The sequence below is a fragment of the Macrobrachium rosenbergii genome, chromosome 40 (assembly GCF_040412425.1).
Source record: "Macrobrachium rosenbergii isolate ZJJX-2024 chromosome 40, ASM4041242v1, whole genome shotgun sequence".
Taxonomy (NCBI): domain Eukaryota; kingdom Metazoa; phylum Arthropoda; class Malacostraca; order Decapoda; family Palaemonidae; genus Macrobrachium; species Macrobrachium rosenbergii.
Genome location: NC_089780.1, coordinates 27,892,181 through 27,916,263, shown reverse-complemented (window position 1 = coordinate 27,916,263; position 24,083 = coordinate 27,892,181). Strand labels below are relative to the sequence as shown.

General features: G+C 36.1%; 1 protein-coding gene across 2 annotated transcripts in view; it reads left to right on the top strand.

Annotated features, from left to right (window-relative positions):
- The first annotated feature begins 13,100 nt into the window (after window positions 1-13,100).
- Window positions 13,101-24,083, top strand: part of LOC136826288 (uncharacterized) — a 181,465-nt gene continuing 170,482 nt past the window's right edge. Inside the window, exon 1 of one of the 2 annotated variants that reach the window (XM_067083505.1) lies at window positions 13,101-13,505. The gene's annotated coding sequence lies outside the window, so the exon portion shown is untranslated. The remainder of the gene's footprint in view (window positions 13,506-24,083) is intronic. The other variant, XM_067083506.1, reaches the window with a different exon arrangement.

Sequence of the window (24,083 nt, the reverse complement as noted above, 5' to 3'; positions counted from 1 at the left end):
CAGGAAACAGTCTCTGCTTCCATTTTTCATTCTATTTTCTTTTTTGACGCAGAGCTGGGTGGCAATCTTCCTGACGATCCTCCTGGTTTACGTGGTCATCGTAACTGTTCAATTTTATCACAACAAAGTGATTATGTCTTCAGATCTGCCTGAGAGGTAAATAAATGATATTTGTTCTATGATATTTGTATGTATATATATATATATATATATATATATATATATATATATATATATATATATATATACACATATATATATACATGTGCATATATATATATATATAATATATATATATATATATATATATATATATATATATATATATATGTGTGTGTGTGTGTGTGTGTGTGTGTGTATGTATATATATATTCTCCTATATGCAGATATTTGTAAATTTTTGCCTAGTTTATTATTTTTCTGCTTTTTTTAACTCTCTTCACTCATTTTACAATTTTTAGAAATCTGTCACAACAAAAGAGATTTCTGAAAATGTATTCATATTCAGTTACACAATTACGGAGGGGTAGAAAGTGGGAGACGCCGATATTGTTATAATTCCGATTGATATAGACATGTAGCACAAATGGCAATTAAGCACATAATGCTATACGAGTAGTAATTCATGCCAATTATCCACACGCATTATTATTTACATACAGCATTGTCAACAAAATTAAGCCTTTAAAATTAATTCAACAAACAAAAGGACAAAACAGACGTATATCATCAGAACTGTCAACATAAGAAGCAAAATCAATGCCCCAAGGTCTCTTTATTTCTATGGAGATAAAAACAAAAAATTAGTAAAAAATGCGCCGAAGGAACGAATTTTCTGTGCGTCGTATAATCAAGGCCACCGAAAACAGATCTATCTTTCGGTGGTCTTGGTATAATGCTGTATGAGCCGCTGCCCATGAAACTTTACCCACCACGCGGTGGTGGCCTGGCCTATATCGTCGCCAGATGCACGATTATGGCTAACTTTAACCTCAAATAAAATGAAAACTACTGAGGCTAGAGGGCTGCAATTTGGTATGTTTGATGATTGGAGGATGGGTGATCAACATACCAATTTGCAGCCCTCTAGCCTCAGTAGTTTTTAAGATATGAGGGCGGACAGAAAAAGTGCGGACGGACAGACAAAGCCGGCACAATAGTTTAATTTTCAGAAAACTAAAAAACAAGTAAAATATAGGCCGAAGTTTCTTCGGCGCAATCGAGTTTTCTATACAGCCGCTAAAGCGTACATTCAAGGTCACCGAAAATAGATCTATCTTTCGGTGGTCTTGGTGTAATGCTGTGTGAGCCGCGGCCCATGAAACTTTAACCACCGCCTGGTGGTGGCCTGTCCTATATCGTTGCTAGACGCGCCATTATGGCTAACTTTAACCTTAAACAAAATAAAAACTACTGAGGCTAAAGGGCTGCAATTTGGTATGTTTGATGAGTGGAGGGTGGATGATCAACATAACAGTTTGCAGCCATCTTGCCTCAGTAGTTTTTAATATCTGAGGGCGGACAGAAAAAGTGGGGACGGACAGACAAAGCCATCTCAATAGTTTTATTTTACAGGGAACTAAAAGTATGAATGAACTTTGAGAGAGTGAGTTTGGTGGTTACAGCTCTTGTTTGCTTAGACAGTTGTCAACTTTCACACTCGATTCTCAATAGGTGTTAATTAAATATAAGTTTTAATACGCGTTCAACATACACTAATAATTTACATATATTTTGATTGATTGATTTATTTATTTGCTAATTTATCTATTTTTCTAATAACTGATCTCCTCTTTATGTATTTCCCTTTACTTTCTGTTACTTCTTTCGAATGAACACCATATTCTTTGGAAGCTTGACTTTCAAGTCAATGGCCCCTGTGGGCTTGTTCCATATTAATCGAGTTCATCTTTTGCATAATAATAATAATAATAATAATAATAATAATAATAATAATAATAATAGGTGTGATTTGTAATAATAATACGTAGGTGTGATTTGTAGCGTCTTAAGAGTTTCCTTACGTTTAGAAAACACGTCAGATTATTTCAAGACATATTTAATTCCAACAGGTCATCGTGATCTCTTGGATACTAATGCGGGATCGCACAAGCACATTTTCTGTATCTTTCAGCTTCTTGCCACCAAATTAGGACCAAGTAGCCAACTACTGATTGCTTTGTTTTTGTGAACTGGAGTCACAAAGTAGACCAGACCGGTAACAGGAACTGATTTATCGAAGTTCTTGTTTTCCAACATCCCTGTGACAAACATACACAACTTCGAATGTATATATAAGAAATGATCTTCGCTACTTGTTACAAAGTTTGGTGTCAGATTCTGAAAGATGCCGGGAAAGGTGGCTTTGAGATACTGCGTATCTTCTTGAATGAAAGTAAATAAGTTTTTTTTTTTTTTTTGTAATCGTCGGTCACTGAAGAATGTTTGATGTGCTCATTATGAATTTACCTTTCCGTATTACCTAGAGCTTTGTTAACCGAGTTCCTCTGGAATTACAAGGAATTAGTAACCTGACAATATGGGAAGAGTCAGATCAGTAAAACGATGCTCTTTATTTTCTGTGATTGTCTAACCTTAAGTTGCTTCATTAAAGAAATATTTTTTCTTAATACACTTTACAACTAGAATACTGAAGGAATTAGTTATTAGATTAAATTTTACTCTACCTCTGGCATTAATGTATAATCAAAATAGCATTATTCAAATTATTTTTCAACTGATTCAGAGGCAGTAGATAAGCTGAGAGAACGTGAAAGATTCATTTCGATAAATGTATTGCATCCCTAACAGCTTTTGTTATGAGAAAGATATCGTCCAAATGTTTAGCAAATCAATTAAATTTTGATTATCTGTAGGCATGCTCTCTGATTCTTCTAAGCCGTGAAATATCTACAGGCACAGTCTAACTTGTTAGCTATGAAAAGCATGTTATGAAACTGATCTAGATTTTCATAGAAATTTACATACTTTTTAACCATTTTTATGGATATTAATACTTGCCAACTTTACCCACACCCTCCTCTTTACTTTAGCTTTCATGGACCCTTGATTGACTGAATTAGTTTGTGGTATATAACGCTTAACTTTGTAAAATTTACTACTGCAGCTCAAGACATCTTAGGAGGTTGGGATGTGACAGCCCTTACTGAAATTCCTGCATCTGCACCTCTGTGTAACTAATTATTTCACTTTTTATGCTGATATTTCGTCTCAGTTACTCCTGACTTCTTTTCGCCAACAGTGAGAAGACAAAGCTGTGCAACCCCATCGGTTTCAAACACTGGCTGTGGTCTTTCACGGGGCTCATAGACCAAGGTAAGAGACTGTTTCTCATTTCTTTGTTAAGCTCCTGGGTACCCACATCAATGACTTACGGACTTAGGGGAAAAATGGGAGCCAAATTCAAACGTGGTAACCTTTTGCCGATTGCCATAGATGCTTAAGAGCAAAAAATAAAATCATATAATAAATATCTGAATTGTCTTTAAGTCTGGCATTTTTTATACTAAAGCAATCTAGTGCTAGGTATATCAGCAGTAGGTCCTGAAGAATTATCAGAGATGATAATTGAATATTGCTTTTAACAAGAAGGAATGAAGGTCTCATTACAATCGGACAGTTTAATAACTTAAAAAGTCCCGGGTGCTAAGGGAATTGTCAAAAGAATATTGTGGAAGAGTGATAATTTAACTGCCCTAATGTTTTAATACACATTGACATACAAAGAAAAGCATACGATAATTCACACCCAGAATGAGGAATTGGCAATATCTATATAAGAACTGTTCGCAAGACTCAACGTCTTAAGTGATAACAAATAGGACAAAAATTGCCTTAGTTCTTCCCAGTAGTTGTATTTCGTTTCTCTCTTAAGTATCGCACATGGGCGCGAGCTCTTTTTGTCTAAGCAACTGGATATGATCCGTCCTTTGTTTGAACAATGTAGTCTCTTTTAGTAGGCCACCACTATTTCGTGTGGGAAACTGGTTTTATCCTTGATAGGTATTATCTTAAAATTGTTATATTCTAGGAATCTTTCCTAGATAGTGACCCCCAAGGGTTTTCGGGGGCCATTATCTAGGATTAATATTTCTTCATAATATTTAGAGTCTTTTGTTTATGTTTTTACGATCATCCCTAACGGGCTTGCACTGAACACGCCATAAAGGTGGATACATACCGGGTTAAAACCCTTAGGCCTAAGGTCACGGTCTAGGAAAGATCCTGTTCTAGCCCCGTTGCGGACCATAGCAATTCAGACAAGTTACAAATTAATATTTGCCTCTGGTCTCCTGTAGACATATTAAGCCTCTGGTCTCCTGTAGACATATTAAGCCTCTGGTCTCCTGTAGACATCCGTTGGCAACCAGCTGGGCTTCCGGTGAGGACCATCGGCGGCTTCTGGATACTGATGGGTGCTGTCATCAGCATCCTGTATCGGTCGAACCTGCGGGCGTTGCTCATCACTCCCAAGATCGTGCTCCCTTTCACCGATTTCAGAAGCCTGGCTGCGACGGACATCAAAATATGGGCGCCCCTCGGTAGTCGATTCAACGAAGCCTTGAACGTGAGTTTTCTTTACCCCCTGTTGTTAAAGGATCGCATTTTGGCAAGCTTTTATGCACATAGAAAGGATTTGAAATCGTAAACGCTTTTGAACACATGAACAATCATATAGCCTATATATATATATATATATATATATATATATATATATATATATATATATATATATATATATATATAACTTTATCACATACACAATTGTTCTGTGCATTAGTAGAATTACTAAAGGACCTCATTCAAACTGGATGGTATCTACCATCCAGTTTGAAAGAGGTCCTTTTAATAATATATATATATATATATATATATATATATATATATATATATATATATATATATATATATATATATATATATATATATATATATATATATATATATATATATATATATAATGTTGTTTATGTGTGTATATGTATATATATAAAATATATCTAAGTGTAATATACATACATACATATAATGTGTGTGTGTTTGCGTAGTTTTTCTCTAACATTAAACTGTTTCCGCAAACGATAGGGAGGCTCCCAAGAAGAGAAAAGACAACGATAACCGCCATATTCCTAATTAAACTGTAGAGTCATGAATGAACCCGCTGTTGAAAACAATGTATGCATGTATGGTTATGCTTCACCATAATGGATACGATAAATGAACAAGATGGTGAAAAAACTGGAATGAAAAAACTTAAACCTTACCCTGCAGCAGATATACCGCATACTTACCTACTTATTGCTATTAATGTTTGTTATTATAAAAGGAGCAAAAAAATCTCGAGACCCAGACAAGGTAAGGTCTCAGCAGTTATGTGAAAATAGCTTTACTCTGCGTAAATCTATTATCATGTTAATATAACGTGATTTTATTCATTGCGAAGGAAAATCAAACAGCTTTGAGGTTAGTACTATGATGAAGTAGATAACGAATTATATGGTGTTGTTTGAGACTTCAGAATTTAATTGACTTGCCTGTCAGTTTCCCTTGAAATAAAGACAGAGTTCTGTGCCATGGCAAAATGGATTTACTTTGCCTTGTCTGTGACAACCATACTGGTTCCTGAGCTCTACATTTGGCAAAGGATAAAATGCCTGTGCCTCGCAAAACGGCTAAGCACATGAGCTTTTTCGTAAGTTTAATGAATTTATTATGTTCTAACAGCTGGCAGAACCAGGGTCCAAACTGGCAGGAGTGAGAAAGAACATCTTCATGACGAGAAACATTACAGAAGGACCTGAGGGACTCTTCAATGAGACCTGGGGTGTTGTTGACGTCCGGAGAGCCATCCTCTACTACATCCATAGTGACTTCTCTCGGGTTAGTCTTGGGAATTCGGCGTCACAGTGAACTTTCTCTTGGTTATTTCTTGCACCAGACTTTCATTTTTGAAAGGGTTATTTGGACATTTACGTCGCAATTCTTGTTGCAAAGGCTTTGATGGTGGATGAAAACTTGTAACAACTATTTCACCAAAACTGGTTTAAATGCAAGATGGATGTACAAACCATAGCCTTGAGACAAAACAAATCTTGTTCTAGCACAATAGTCGCAATATGCATGCTACTAACCTGCACTGTTTTCACGTATTTTGTGCGAAAGGAAGTGATATATGTTTTTATAGGTCATATTCTTTTCCCTAATCTTCTCTGGCATCTGATTTCAAAGAAATCCAAAATTTCGTCAAAGTAGCTTTCACATTCAACACTCAGTGCGACAATGATTGGGGAACGAAAGTTTGAAAGTGCCATGTACTCGTATATCAGTGAAGTCCCCTCCACTCCTTCGCCTTCTCTAGTGTACCGTGTCTTCCACGAAGATGGTAATTATGGAATTATCTCATGTTGGGTTATACTGTGAATGGGTCAGAATTATTATTATTATTTTTCATTTATTTATTTATTTATTTATTTATTTATTTTTTTTTTAGTCTCACAGTCATCCTATTCGACTGGGTGGTTTTTATAGTGTGGGGTTCAGGGTTGCATCCTGCCTCCTTAAGAGTTCATCACTTTTCTCACTATGTACGCTGTTATTATTATTATTATTATTATTATTGTAAAAATGTGTGCTTTATTCCGTGGAATCTTCATTTTTTCTCACGCTCTAAATGAGATGGGAAAGGCAATACTGAAGCGTGTAAGTAGAATTGCCTAGCAATTAAAAAATGTGTCCTAGTTTTCCATTTGTTTTCAAAGGAAACACAGAAAAAAATGTTAAATCTTTGTAAAGAAGCACGTGAGGTTTTTGTACCAGTTGATAGTAATGTATGACTCATCTCTATTTCTCTTTTCAGAGAGGATATTGCAACTACTACATAATCAACGATGGCGTCCTGAGAACCACTTCATTGGCTTTTGGCTTCCCGAAAGGGTCAACTTTAAGGACAAAAGTTGACAAAATGTAAGACGAAGGGTGATCGCTTTTATTTGCATGCTGACCTAATATGATCAAGCTTTATTGCCACCGTAATCCGTAAGAGTGTTTCTCAGTTAATGTATATGCTTACGTAATTACGCACACATGCATACATAAATACACATACATACACACACACTATATATATGCATATATATACATGTGTGTGTATTATATGTATATATACAGTATAAATATGTACACACACACACGCACACACACACACACACACACACACACACACACACACACATATATATATATATATATATATATATATATATATATATATATATATATATATATATATATATGTTATGCAAACTATCGTCTCCAATGCTTCATTCTTTTTCCTTTCATTTTCACTTAACATAAAAACTTCATTTCTTGCAAAAAGAATGCAATAGTTAAAAAAATGGATCATTGTTCTCAGTGTGGCTTGGTCATGTGGAAAGAATAGATTATCACAATAGTCTGGTGAAGACATATGGTTTAGAAGTGCTGAAAGGAAGGAGGGAGGAAGGTATAGAAAATACTAGACGGATGGAATAGAAAATACTGGAAGAGAAGGACCCTATTATCCAGGAGGAATTAGCACGTGTGCAAGATTGTGGAGAGTTGTGTTGTTTGTGTCGAAGGGTGCCATGCACTGCTGATGAAGTCTCGGTGAAAATAAATGAAGTCCATTGCTGTTGTGAAAGTTTTCTGAACAGTCAAAGTATGACTGTAACAGCGATAATTCTGCTCCGTAGGAAGGTACCATCAGTGCACCTCACACGGTCCACTGTAGGCATTAAAGATTCTTTGCAGCGTCCCGGCGGCCCATAGCTGCAACCCCTTTCAGTCCTTTTACTGTACCTCCATTCATATTCTCTTTCTTCCATCTTACTTTCCACCCTCTCCTAACAACTGTTTCAACATATTTTCAGCGTTGAGTGACTTCATAGGTCCCATCGCTTGGCCTTGGGCCTAAATTTTATATTCCAATTCCAGCAATAAATCTTGTCTTGTTTTCTTTCTGAATGCGCTCACGTTTCTCTCTACGTATATGAGCGTGTACAGTACAACCCATAATTGAGCAGGTCAATATTGTTGCAGATTAAGAAACCTGAGAGCCTTCGGCATCATCAACCATTTATTCAGCAAACGCATCCGGAACGCGACGGAGTGTCTGAAGTCGATGGACACTGGATATGCCAATTTGCTCCGGCCGATAGCCGTCAAGGATTACTACGGCGTTTTCGCTATCTATTTCACAGGTGGGGTTATTTGCACTTTTCCCTGAATGTTAATGTTTTGTTAATTGCTGGCTTCCTGTTATAATCAGGCTCGAATAAATAAAATTTAGCTAATGGCTGATATCTTATGACAAGCATACACTTCCCACCCACGACACACACAACACAATATATATATATATATATATATATATATATATATATATATATATATATATATATATATATATATATATATATATATATATCTTAATCACTATATATATATATTGTTTTATGCATTATAATATATATATATATAATATATATACCTCATACTTCAATAGATGGTATTTATATATAGACATTTGCTCAGATATATATATATAAGCTTATATATAGTTTGTCACTGGAAAAGCTTTTGTAACAATTAATAACACGAATAAATACAGGATGGTCTTTAGCTTAATATTTGCTCAGAAATGAAGTACTGTTAGTTTGTTTGTAACTTAATGAATAAAACAATCTTCGTTAATACCATCCTCTTTAATGAAGTATATATATTTGTATTAATATATATATATATTATTTATAATTAAGATATATATATATATATATATATATATGTATATATATATATATATATATATATATATATATATATATATATATATATATATATATATATATATATATATATATATATATATATATATATATATAGTTACTCGTAACATTTTCTTCTTTCAGGAATTGTTCTGAGTACATTGTCATTCCTCGTGGAGCACTTGGTCTATTCAGTTCTCAGGAGGAGAAGAAAGAAATTGATTCTTGTCAAGAAGCTGCTTCACTGACATAAGATCTTGAAGTATAGACCTGCAAGACATTTGAAAGATGAGAGACCATGGCAAGGCTTCACATTATGAATAATCATAATTTCGAGTTTCGTTTTCAATGTTTTTATTCTCTGTGGACGTGTGAAGTTATTTTTTGGATCTGTCTGACTATATCTGTCTGTCTCACAAACACATGCACATGAAATATCTCTCTCTTTCTCACTCATTCAAAAACTGACTTCAATGAAGAATTCATGTAATCGAAAAATTTAGGGTGGATTAAAACTAGCCAGATCGGATGCAGAGTAAATATAATTCATCTCAGCTTGTTACAGACAGATTAGAATCACCAAGAAATATTATGGACAACACATCACAAGCACTAGTAACAGCGACCTGAAGTCAGAATCACCACTAGCAAAAATGAAAGTTAATTCTTTTAGAAGGAAATGATCAGCAACTATATATTGTCTAAAAAGCACACTCTAGTAATGAGAACTGTCTACAGTTTTGAGAAATATTGACATCACCAGCTATGAATTGTTTCAAGACGTTCTAATATGCAACTAAGATAATACAACTAGATTAGATAATGATTATCAAATGTCAAGGATGTTGTTCTGGCTTGATAGCAAAGCTGGCACCAATCTGTTGACTGTATAGAACTAGCAAATCCTCTGATGAACCCTTTCTTTAACTGTAAATGAAGAATTCGGTTGTCATTTGAATCAGTACATTAATATTGAAATATTACAAGCGTTATCTCTTTATGTACTTATTCATCATCACCTTTGTGCTAAATCAAAATGTGTGACTATGGTATTTCATCAAAGGGAGATGAACAGTAAGTATAAGTATTCATTTCCCTTTGATGAAATACCATAGTCACACATTTTGATTTAGCACAAAGGTGATGGTGAATAGAGTGCATAAAGAGATAACTCTTGTAATATTTCAACATTAGCGTACTGGTTCAAATGACAACCGAATTCCTCATTTACAGTTAAAGAAAGGGATCATCAGAGGATTTGCTAGTTCTATACGGTCAACAAATTTGTGCCACCTTTGCTATCCAGCCAGAACAACATTCTTGACATTTGATAATCAGCATCTAATCTAGTTTTATTATCTTAGTTGCATATTAGAGCGTCTTGAAACAAGTCCTAGTTGGAGATGTCAATATTTTTCAAAACTGTTTACTTATAGTGACTGTTAATTCTTCAGTTTCCACTTTATTTAATGTTGGAATTCATTTATTATTTATGGTGCAGGAGAACATACTGCAGTTGTCTTGAATCTTAATTCCATAAGGGGAGGCTTAGTTGGAAAGCTGAAATGCAGAGTGCAGTTTATCGAGTATATGACGAATGAGGTTAACTGGTCATATAAGTATAGTAATCTTGGAAACAAATCCTCACGGCTCCCCCTTTACTTGAACGAATGATGAATGCTTAGATTCACATCGAATATTACTGCTCATCGTGTGCGCTCAGCTTGTCCACGTCAGCAGTTTCTAATGGTTCCTCCTGTCCCTCTGGCAAACCGTGGCCTCGGAAGAAGCGGTGGAACGACAAATGGACCTTCTTCTTAGAGCCACACGTCGCGGAAACACACAGTTCCCAACCAAAGACTATTATGCTCAGTACTGTTCCTGAACAAATGAAAATGAGGTTCAGTTACTACTTCTTAGTCTTAAGAAATATACATGGATTTTCATTGTCACATGCTAATTTACGATCCATCTTTGTATTGATTTTCTTTGTGTTGTATCAGAAAAATGAAACTATAATAATAAAAATAATAATAATAATAATAATAATAATAATAATTATTATTATTATTATTATTATTATTATTATTATTATTATTATTATTATTAAAATTGTACCTCACAGAATAATATACTGCAGCAATTCTGAGAAAAATTACTTTTAATTCTAAGCTATTTCCTAAGGGTCGCATTGATGATAATAGAAATTTTGTGTCCTGAAGGAAGTACATGCAAGTACAGATCATTTCTTTCTTTTATTGATTTTACGCGCCTGTACTGTATTGGGTCAAAACATGCGTGCACTATTGAGCAAATTTTACACGTGATTTCCGTAAGTAGAGAACAAAATCCTGTTTTATAAATAGCAAAAAAAAAAAAGAAAGAAAAAGAAATTGAAGTACTAACACTGCAAAATTAATTATCTAATTTCTAATATGTTTACCAAAGCTAAGCCTAAGGGCAGGAAATCTTCAAATAGTGACGCTCACGGGTAAGGAAGGAAAGACCAGCGTTGTGGAAATATTAACGCAAGCGGAACCCGTTTCGACCCATAGGAAATATACAAATAATTCATGCCTTCTTCAGTAACTTCTTGCAGTAAATCTGGTAATGTGGAGGCGCATCAGTGGTCTAGCTTGGGGGTTCTCTTGTGGAGGAATGCTCAATGGAACTATATTAGTATTAGTAGTAGTAGTCATTAATCAGTATTCCCTTGGTTTCGAAACAGCATTTATATTTTTCTAGGATTAACTACTGCTCAAACAGATCAAACAAATTAACGCAGAAAATAGAAAATTAAATTGAAAGAATAAACAGTGAAATAATCAAGTAAAAAAAAAGTGAAAATGAACAAACGAGAAATAAAGTTGACGAAATACCTCCCAAGTATATGGCAAACACTCCGTAGAAATCGGGTAATGCCATAGCGCGCTGAGCTTCGGAGAATCCAAACCCGATCGGTTTCAAGCACTCGGTGGCGTTTCGTACGCGCCAGCGAAACTTGTAGTCTATGATCCCAGACTCTTGGAGTCTGCTGACACTGCGGGGAGAACAGAGAGAGAGAGAGAGAGAGCGATCAGTTTCAAGCAATGTGAAAATATTTGCCTGTATACAATCACGTCAGTCGTCACTATCCTGCAGCTGTCTCCCTACCTGTCTTTTCTTTTCCACCACTTTAAATTGCCTTCTTCATGCCATCTTATTTCTCTCTCTCTCTCTCTCTCTCTCTTTAAACATGAATAATGGGAGGAAACTAAGAATTTTTACCATAAATTCTTTAGACCTATCATTTAATAAAGGCCGGTGGGACGCACGCTTTCATGCACTAGTCTAGGCCTACCTTGGCGGGTAAATTTTCAACATAAAGAGTGAAATCATGGTAGGCTATCTTATTAATTTTATCATTATTTCCAAATATGAAATGAAGAGGCCTCTGAGTACACACACACACACACACACACACACACACACACACACACACATATATATATATATATATATATATATATATATATATATATATATATATATATATATATATACTAAACATAAATATATATATCTGCAGTTTTGCCGTATATATATATATATATATATAAAACACATACCTTGTTTAGTACTGGGTATATATATATAAATACTGTACATATATTACATCCGCTGATTACACACACACACACATATACAAATTCATAGAGTTGCAGAGATATACATATTTATAGGAGTGCTTTTGAAAAATTTCAGAGGTATAGAGCATAAATTTGTTCATAATTTAGTTCCTCATTATGCATAATTATATAGTAATGCTATATGAAAGTATTTGAAATTGTATTCGTCACTTCCTGGCACTATGAGTTGTGTATATACACTGAGCAAAATAGAGGTGCTAGTAATTTCTTAACAAAACTTCTTGGTACTGCTAAACACATTCAAGTGTACTCTTAGGAATGCTCTTTACAAAATATGGATGAACAACATACTGGTTTACTTGTTTTGTGCAATGGACACCACCAACAAGCTTGCAAAATTATAGTCTTAAAAGTAATAACAAAAGCAAGCTTTGGATTTACATGACGTCCACTTTCGCCCGCATGGTTGATCCTTTTGGGTATCCGAAAGATAGGCTAGTTGTCCGCAGGACACCGTCGTCGATGATATAGGATTGGCAATATCCTTTCTGCAAAAAAAAAAAGAAACCAAGTAGGAACAGATTTGCAAGTATGGCACTTTGAAAAATATGAAGCAGTTGCTTCCTAACAAATGAGTCTAACCTAGTCTGGAACAGCCACTCGTGAAGGCAAACCTGTTACGAAGTCCGTGACGGTCAGTTGACGGTTTGTTATAATTGAGAAAAGTTCTTTCAACAATAACGAATTCGAATCTATATTTAAAAACAATAGATAGGTGAAAATCTGCTGAAGAGTTTCAAAGTATTTAGAAGTAAGAGAAAGAGTTGTAGTTCGACGTAGTTTGGTGCGCCGCCACTAGGGTGGCCGGTGGCGCTGCTTTCGGGGCTTCAACGAATCAAACTTCAAGCAGCGGGAACCGCGGGAGTGGAATAGTTGCTGTGTGTGTTCTGTGAATTTTTTCGATCATTATCTTCATAATAGTGCGTTATGCAGCTTACAGTTACAAAGATGGTTAAAGGAAGTCTTCAAGAGAAGCTGGAATAACGTTCCATCGGTAAGCAAAGTATACTGAATTTTATTTATCCATAATTTTGTGCTGGGCAATTAATGGCTTCTTAGCAGTAGATGTGCTTGGCGTATTAACATGTTACCTTTTCAACATATTACTGTGGCACATAACTGGAATGATGATTTTAATTTTGCAATCAGAACATCATTAATTTTATATATATCACATAACGTAAAGCAAACAAATATCTTGCTCGTTATTAGAAATGCTCAAAAGTATGTAGGCCTAGGCCTGTAGGTTTACTGGTTGTGTCCACTAATCTCGTCTTTTAAACATGCCACGTGATGTATAAGACACATAACTGTATTTTGTCAGTCATTATGAATTCTTTGCAGTAGGTAGGCCTGTAGGATACTGTCTATGCCATCAATTTTTCAGTTTTAGACATAATCAAGTCAGCCTTAGAGGTGTTGAACAAAAAGCAATTTTTCAATAACGGTTTCTCGACGAAATTCCCGGAGTATTTCATGGCGACGCAACCAGACCGTAGAAAGCAACTTCCATTATTCTGTTTAACGTAAACAGAGTGTGCTTTTCATGTGTAAAAAAAAAAAAAAACTAGATTATGTTTTCATCAAACAGTATGTCTCGCGGACTGGTAATAGCAAGAAAATGAATTTTGTTAGCCTAGGCTACACCTAGGCCAATGCCATCAACCAACTCATTTGGTACGAAGCTATACATTTAAACATTACTCTAAGCACAACCGAAGTTCGAATACATAAAAATAACTGTTATCGGATCGTGCCAAGGAAAGATAACCGTTAAGAATGGTAGCAACAAGGGAAAGGAGTCTTGGTCATGTAACACGAGAAACAAAACATGAAAATGTAGGTCACTTCACCTAGCGGACTGGTATATACCAGTCCTGGCCTGGTTAACCTTCGGGGAAGATTTCACGGCAGTTCGTCAATGGATTTTTATTTGTTTTTTGTTCTATAAATAGATGGAGCCAGTCAAAATACAACATTGAACTGTTTTTGAATTTTATGTAATATCCGGAAAGAGAAATTTCATGATGTTACCTGATTAGCATGAATTGTGAAATACATCGCCTTGAAATTGAAAGCTTGATTCAAGTTATACTGCCAGTCTCGGGTAGGGAATTACCAATCAGGTATGATGCATATATATATATATATATATATATATATATATATATATATATATATATATATATTTACCCTCCTCTTGTCCGTAGTCAGTTGTAAATTGGTTCATGCACCTTTTATGAGGAAGATGGTGGATTTCAGAATCGTCCTACAAAGGACAGGGCAACCGATGATGGCGGATTCCAGAATCGTCCTTCGAAGAATGGGTCAACCGATGATGGCGGATTCCAGAATCATCCTTCGAAGAACAGGTCAAGTGATGGCGGATTCCGGAATCGTCCTTTGAAGAATAGGTCAACTGATGATGGCGGATTCCGGAATCGTCCTTCAAAGAACATGTCAACCGATGATGTCGGATTCCGGAATCGTCCTTTGAAGAACAGGTCAACTGATGATGTCGGATTCCGGAATTGTCCTTCGAAGAACAGGTAAACTGATGATGGCGGATTCCAGAATCATCCTTTGAAGAACAGGTCAACTGATGATGGCGGATTCTAGAGTCGTCCTTCAAAGAACAGGTCAAGTGATGATGGTGGATTCCAGAGTAGTCCTTTGAAGAACAGGTCAACTGATGATGGCGGATTCCAGAGTCATCCTTTGAAGAACAGGTCAACTGATGATGGCAGATTCCAGAATCGTCCTTCGACGAACAGGTCAACTGATGATGGCGGATTCCTGAGTCGTCCTTCGAAGAACAGGTCAACTGATGATGGCGGATTCCAGAATCGTCCTTTGAAGAACAGGTCAACTAATGGTGGTGGATTCCAGAATCGTCCTTTGATGAACAGGTCAACTGATGATGGCGGATTCCAGAATCGTCCTTCGAAGAACAGGTCAACTGATGATGGCAGATTCCAGAGTCATCCTTTGAAGAACAGGTCAACTGATGATGGTGGATTCCAGAATCGTCCTTTGATGAACAGGTCAACTGATAATGGCGGATTCCAGAATCGTTCTTTGAAGAACAGGTCAACTGATGATGGCGGATTCCAGAATCGTCCTTTGAAGAACAGGTCAGCCTCAGTCAGAGTTTAATCTATAGACCTTGCCTCAGTCCAATGTATGGCATGAACGGTAACCCTCCCACGTACGAAATTCTCAAGGTCTCTGAACCATAACCTACCGATTGTTTTTGCTCCATTAATCATTGTGAGATGGGTCTGGCCTACCATGGGTCTACCCAAGGTCTAAAGAATACTAGGTCAACCCACCAGTGACCCAAGCCGTATCCTCTACCTTTGGTCTACCCAAGGTCTAGAGAATACACAGATATCGGTACCACGAAGAAAATACGAGTTCGCTTACGACAGGTCGAGTATGAGACGCTATTCGCTTTTTTCTCACCCTAACATAATTATCCTTGCATTTTAATAATTTATTTACATTTCTATCTTTATTAATTTGTTAAATTATTTTCTCTTTTTTAATAAGTGGGATCTCTTCTTTCTGTATTTCGCATCAACTTCTTACCCTGATCCAATTCTCCTTGCATACATTTTTATCTGTTCATTAATTTAATTTATTTTTTCTTTTTTCATAAGTGAGATCTCCTCTTTCTGTATTTCCCTTTACATCCTCAGACTTCTTCCTAATGAACACCATATTCTTTGGAGGTTTGAGTTTCAAGTCAATGGCCCCTGTGGGCTTGTTCCATATGAATAGGGTTCATCTTCTGAATGATAATAATAATAATTCATAAAAATCTCAAAAGAGCATGAGTCACTAAAACGGTGGGGAAATCCAAAATGGTGTAAATATCAATATATATTTCTAATATTTATTTACAATGACGCCATTTAGGATTTCTTTAACAACAACAATAATAATAATAATAATAATAATAATAATTATTATCATTAATTATCATTATTATTCATAAAAATCTCATAAAAGCATGACGTCACTAAACTGAAGAAGAAATCCTAAATGGTGTCAATATAAATATATATTTCTAATATTTGTTTGCCTGTACACCACTGTGGGTTTCTTTACCAATAATAATAATAATAATAATAATAATAATAATAATAATAATAATAATAATAATAATAATGGAAAATGAAGAAACCCACAAGATTCTTGTGTATAACTTGTTTACTGGTAAATATTTACATATATTACTTTGATCTCGAGCACTTTCAGGTCCTAACTGTGACCCTTTTTCAGAGATGAGGTAGTCTGGCTGGTTCAAGGCCAGCAATCTTCTGGAACTTCTTCTCCCTGTGTTGTCATTTATATGATGGCTGTCCTGGTTTCCATTCTTTTGAGAGTTGTTAATCTCCTCCTGTCGGTTTGATATCCTGATCTGATGGTCAGTGGTATTAATCCTTGTGGTATGTGAGTAGTCACCATCGGTCTGTTGGGCAGGAGACCTAACCTCCAGGTCAGAAGGGTCGATCTTAGCTTCTTTTAATATTAAAGATCGGCTTATGGGATCTTCTGAGGTAAATCCTTTGTTTCCTTCTATCACTTTAATCTGTCTGATGAGTGCCCTTCCACTACCCTCCTATGACTGATGTTATTGCTTTTGTATATAAGCCTGCTGTTTTAAAATCCATCCTATGGTCCTTTTCCCAACAATGCCTAGCTATAAGACTCCCCTGTGAGTTGAGTTGTACTGCCCTCCTGTGTTCTTGGATTCTAGTCCTTATTCCCCTACCTGTTTCACCCACATATTTGTCTCACAATTGTTGCAATTAATTATGTATGGTCCCCTACATCATCTGCATTACTATCTTCTCCTTCCAATTTATTTTTACATACTTTGTTTTTTTACAGTTTGTCAAATAATTTTAAGTTTCATTTTGATGGTTTCATTTAGGCATATAAGGAGGTAAACTATTTTCTTGTTTTCTGTATTCATGTACTCTCTGCATTTTCCCTGTAAAAAATCCTCCTAACTTTGTTGAGCGCCCTTTTTCTGAACCATTTGGGTATGCTAATGTATCAAAGCTTTTATCAATGTAATTTATTTCTTTATATATCTTACAAGGGTCACACGTTTTCATTGCCCTGAGAAATAAACCTGTTAGAACACCATTTTTATATCATGACTGTGAAAAGAGAAGAAATGAATATACGAGTTTGTGTGTGTGGGCTTTCTATATGTGCTGAATTCATATCTATTTCTTTCCTTTCTATCAAGATGTCTAATAAAAGGGCAGTTTATTATCGTTACTTTTTCTAGAGTGAATTGGATATTGTTATCAAAACTATTGAGTTCGTCTAGAAAAGTTTCTATTTCACTTTCATCACCCTGCAGAATGGCAAAAATATCATCCACATATCTCCACCAACCTTTCAGTTTCAAGTTAGGGACATTAATATTAGGAACTAGATTAGTCTCAAAATATTCCATAAATATATCAGCAAGTATTGGTGATAATGAGGACCCCATAGCTACTCCATATTTCTGTTTGTATACTTGTCCCTCAAACGTAAAATAAGTATCACTAACACATAATTTGATCAACTCCAGGAAGACACTTATTTCTATGTTTGGATTGAAAATGCTCTCATTATGCTTAGTTTGTAAAAATTCTAAAACTTTATCTAAGGGGACATTGGTAAATGAAAGCTACTACATCAAAACTAACCATATGTCCTTTATTATTTTTGTTTTAATCTTTCTCAATGAAATCTACTGAATTCAGTAGATTTCATAGAGAAAGTTAAGAACAAGAATATAAAGGGACATATGGTTAGTTTTGATGTAGTAGCTTTATTTACCAATGTCCCCTTAGATAAAGTTTTAGAATTTTTACAAACTAAGCATAATGAAAGCATTTTTAATCCAAACATAGAAATAAGTGTCTTCCTGGAGTTGATCAAATTATGTGTTGGTGATACTTATTTTACGTTTGAGGGACAAGTATACAAACAGAAATATTGAGTAGCTATGGGGTCCTCATTATCACTAATACTTGCTAATATATATATGGAATATTTTGAGACTAATCTAGTTCCTAATATTAATGTTCCTAACTTGAAATTGAAAGGTTGGTGGAGATATGTGGATGATATTTTTGCCATTCTGCAGGGTGATGAAAGTGAAATAGAAACTTTTCTAGACGAACTCAATAGTTTTGATAACAATATCCAATTCACTCTAGAAAAAAGTAACGATAATAAACTGCCCTTTTAAGACATCTTGATAGAAAGGAAAGAAATAGGATATGAATTCAGCACATTTAGAAAGGCCACACACACAAACTCGTATATTCATTTCTTCTCTTTTCACAGTCATGATATAAAAATGGGTGTTCTAACAAGTTTATTTCTCAGGGCAATGAAAACGTGTGACCCTTGTAAGATAGATAAAGAAATAAATTACATTGATAGAAGCTTTGATACATTAGCATACCCAAATGGTTCAGAAAAAGGGCACTCAACAAAGCTAGGAGGATATTTTACAGGGAAAATGCAGAGAGTACATGGAATACAGAAAACAAGAAAATAGTTTACCTCCCTTATATGCCTAAAATGAAACAAATTACATCAAAATGAAAGAAATTAAATATAAATTTGAGTATACCTTTGACAACACCGTAAAAACAAAGTATGTAAAAATAAATTGGAAGGAGAAGATAGTAATGCAGATGATGTAGGGGAGTATACATAATTAATTGCAACAATTGTGGAGACAAATATGTGGGTGAAACAGGTAGGGGAATAAGGACTAGAATCCAAGAACACAGGAGGGCAGTACAACTCAACTCACAGGGGAGTGCTACAGCTAGGCATTGTTGGGAAAAGGACCATAGGATGGATTTTAAAAACAGTAGGCTTATATACAAAAGCAATAACATCAGTCATAGGAGGGTAGTGGAAGGGGCACTCATCAGACAGATTAAAGTGATAGAAGGAAACAAAGGATTTACCTCAGAAGATCCCATAAGTCGATCTTTAATATTATAAAGAAGCTAAGATCGACCCTTCTAACCTGGAGGTTAGGTCTCCTGCCCAACAGACCGATGGTGACTACTCACATACCACAAGGATTAATACCACTGACCATCAGATCAGGATATCAAACCGACAGGAGGAGATTAACAACTCTCAAGAGAATGGAAACCAGGACAGCCATCATATAAATGACAACACAGGGAGAAGAAGTTCCAGAAGATTGCTGGGCCAGCTAAATCTAAAACAACAAGAAGATTGCTGGGCCTTGAACCAGCCTGACTACCTCATCTCTTGAAAAAGGGTCACAGTTAGGACCTGAAAGTGCTCGAGATCAAAGTAATATATGTAAATATTTACCAGTAAACAAGTTATACACAAGAATCTTGTGGGTTTCTCTTTCCATCTTCAGAAGAAAACTGAAAGAAGTTTTTGTTTGGTTAATAATAATAATAATAATAATAATAATAATAATAATCATCATCATCATCATTCATAAAAATCTCATAACAGCAGAAGTCACTAAAACAGTGAAGAAATCCTAAATGGTGTCAATATAAATATACATTTCTAATATCTATTTACACCACTGTGGATTTCTTTTCCAATAATAATAATTTTATAATAATATTGATAAGAAATTCACAATCTCGTGAGAAACACTTTGTGTAACAAAAATCCACAATTATATAGCAAACTGTATTTTACTAAATAAAAGACAAAAGAAGAGCGAAACAATATGCCAGAACGCGAGCATATGCAATGCAGCCAACTGAGAGGGAATATGGTCTTCCCTCGTGGTCGAACGAACGACGTTATATGGGGAAGGGTTTTGCTGGGGGGGCAAGTGATCAACGCCGAATATCCTAGAGAGGGTGAGCCAAATAGACGAGGTACCACCCAGTAACCACTCCCGACTCCTATAGCGGGGGTAACTGACCAAACAGTTGACCGCCAATGTCCGGAAAGTGAGGTACGCAGAGGGGACCCGGTTTTAATTTGCTCTCATCTCCATAGTATGCGGAAGGTGGCTCTGCAGCCTGGTAATTACGCAAGCGTCCATAGATACGAATAGCAAAAATTGGTGTGAGTAGTTGAGGAAGCTACCATGTTGGCTGGGGCGAGTTCGCAAAATTACGGTGGTTGTTTATAACTACAGTGAAACGAGAAGATCGAAACCAGGCGTGCATTTCTCACAATACGGTGGCTGTTATAACAATGGTGAAACCAGCGGGGTCTCAACTGGAAATGCATTTGTCACAACACGTTGGATGTTATAACAACGGTGAAACCAGCAGGGTCTCAACCAGAAATGCATTTCTCACAATACGTTGGATGTTATAACAACGGTGAAATCAACGTGGTCTCAACCAGAAATGCATTTCTCACAGTACGGTGGATGTTATAACAACAGTGAAACCAGCGGGGTCTCAACCAGAAATGCATTTCACAATACATTGGATGTTATAACAACGGTGAAACCAGCAGGGTCTCAACCAGAAATGCATTTCTCACACAATATGGTGGATGTTTTAACAACAGTGAAACCAGCGGGGTCTCAACCAGAAATGCATTTCTCACACAATACGGTGGATGTTATAACAACGGTGAAACCAGCGGTGTCTCAACCAGAAATGCATTTCTCTCAATACGGTGGATGTTATAACAACAGTGAAACTAGCAGGGTATCAACCAGAAATGCATTTATCACACAATACGGTGGATGTTATAACAATGGTGAAACCAGCAGGGTCTCAACCAGAAATGCATTTCTCACAATATGGCGGATGTTATAACGAGGAAACCATCAAGGTACAGAGCAGATCATTGAAAGGAAACATGTCTTAGTTTTTTCTGAACTAATTCAAGATTTAAAGCACCAATATGTTTCCGAACGATTCTAGCAAACTGTTCAGCAAAATTTTGATTTTATGGCATAAAACAAACGCTTGCATATATGGTAAGTTTAGGTACATTATATTTAGGTATTAATGGGTAAGTTTTTCCTCAAGAACTTTCTTAACAAATTTAAGTACTAGATGGGCAGGGAAACAGTTATTAGGAAAGTATTGCTTTAGGAAGAGAACTTCAGAATGAAAAGATTAGAACTGCTTGCTAAAATCGTTCTAAAACATACCGGTTTAAATATCAAATTTGTTAAGAAAAATCCTATTAGTTATTAGTATTACTTAACCGGGATAAACACTTTGTTGAAAGAATCGAAGACTTCGAACTCTCAGAAACATCAGCAAACGGTAGAAAATCCTATAATACAGTTAATAAAGATTCCCGAGAAGAGACGCATATAAGTCTATAATTCTAGGCGAAGATCTCGAGGAGAAACGCGCGTAAGTCTATAAGTCTAAGCGAAGATTCTCGAAAAGAGTCTAGGTGAAAATTCTCAAGATTTAACGCACATAAGTCTATAAGTGTAGGCGAAGATTCTCGAGGAGAGAAACATATATGTAAGCCTAAGCGAAGCTTCTCGAAAAGAGACCTTCTTAAGTCTATACGGCTAGGCGAAGCTTCTCGAAATTTGACGCCCATAAGTCTATAAGTCTAGGCGAAGACTTAGAAGAGAGACGCATATAAGTCTATAAATCTAAGCGAAGATCCTCGAAAAGAGTCGTACATCGGTCTATAAGTCTAGGCGAAGCTTCTGGAAAAGAGACGCACATAAATATATGAATCTAGGCGAAGATTCTCGAAATTTGACGCCGAGGCAAAGCTTCTCGAAAAGAGATGCATATAAATCTAAAAGTCTGGGCGATGATTCTCGAAAAGAGACGCAATAAGTCTAAAAGTCTAGGCGAAGCTTCTGGAAAATAGACCCACGTAAGTCTAGGCGAAACTTCTCGAAATTTGACGCACATAAGTATAAGTCTAGGGAAGCTTCTCAAAAAGAGATGCACATAAGTCTAGAAGGCTAGGCGAAGCTTCTGGCAATGCGATGCATATAATTCTAAAATTCTAGGCGATGATTCTCGAAAAGAGACGCACATAAATCTATAAGTCTAGGCGAAGCTTGTTGAAATTTGACTCATAAGTCTAGGTGAAAATTCTCGAAATTTTACGCACATAAGTCTATAAGTCTAGGCAGTGCTCGAAAGGAGATGTACTTAAATCTTTAAGTCTAGGCGAAGCTTCTCGCCAAGAGATGCATATAAGTCTAAAGTCTAGGCAAAGCTTCTCGAAAAGAGATGCACGTAAGTCTATAAGTCTAGGCGAGGTGTCTCGAAACGAGATGTACATGAGTCTAAAAGTGTAGGCAATGATTCTCGAAAAGAGGACACACAAGTCTAGGTGAGGAACCTCCGTCCAACAACTCACTTGAGAGTAGTCGTGGTGTAGGTAATAGATGACGGCTCCCCTCACATCGACCACGCCCCATTTCCCTTCGTAGAGCCCTTCGGGTCCTTCCGTAATGTTCCTCGTCAGGAGGATGTTCTTCCTGACGGCGGCCAGCTTCGATCCATCCTCAGCATTCTTCAGGAACAAGGAAATGTAGAATTCTTTGTAAGATTATGGAGAGTGATGGCAACAGATTAAAAAAAAAAAAAGTTATAAGTGATCGTTAGGTTAAAAAAAAATGTACATTTTTTGGTCGGTAAATAACAATAACAAATTGGTAAGAGTGATGTTAAAAATATATATCATACACATTCATATTATGTACAAGGTAAAGAAAACATCTATAAAATATTAAAGAGAGAATCAAGAACAAAATTGATTTCATTATGAATGCAATGATAATTTTTTAGATGCATTATTATAATGTAAAATAAACACTGAATTTAGCTAATTCACCGATAGATCCTTTCCTGTTCCTGTTGTGACCGGATGACAAAGACTGTGATCATGACCGATCTTCACAGGAAATTGATTATAATTTACTCTGAAATGTCAGTGATTCATGTGAGATAGAGATATATATAAATAAAATAAGCAGGAGGCCAACTTGAAATTCAGATTGGGCTGACAGTTAAGAAAAAGAAGTGACAAACATTCAATGCCTCGTTGAACCGACTTCCTTTGGGAGCCCACACGATGAAGTTCGTCTTCGCCAGTCCCCAGAAGTCGTTGAAAGGTAAAACTACTTTGGGCGTGATGAGGATGGCCCGCAGGTTGGAGCAGTAGTAGTTGGACAAAATGAATGCCATTAGAAGCCACATGGCTCCGAAGACCCTCACGGAGTCGCCCTTGGGCTCCCATTCTGGCGCTGAAACAAAACAAGTAAAATATGCCCCTAAGTTTCTTCGCTGCAATCGAGTTTTCTGTGCAGCGTATAATGCTGTATGAGCCGCGGCCCATGAAACCTCCAGCCACGGCCCGGTGGTGGCTCGTCCTATAGCTTTGCCAGACGCGCGATCATGGCGAACTTTAACCTTAAAATAAAATAAAAACTACGGAGGCTAGAGGGCTGCAATTTGGTATGTTTGATGATTGGAGGGTGGATGATCAACGTAGCAATTTACAGCCATCTAGCCTCAGTAGTTTTTAAGATGTGAGGGCGGACAGAAAAAGTGCGGACGGACAGACAAAGCCATCT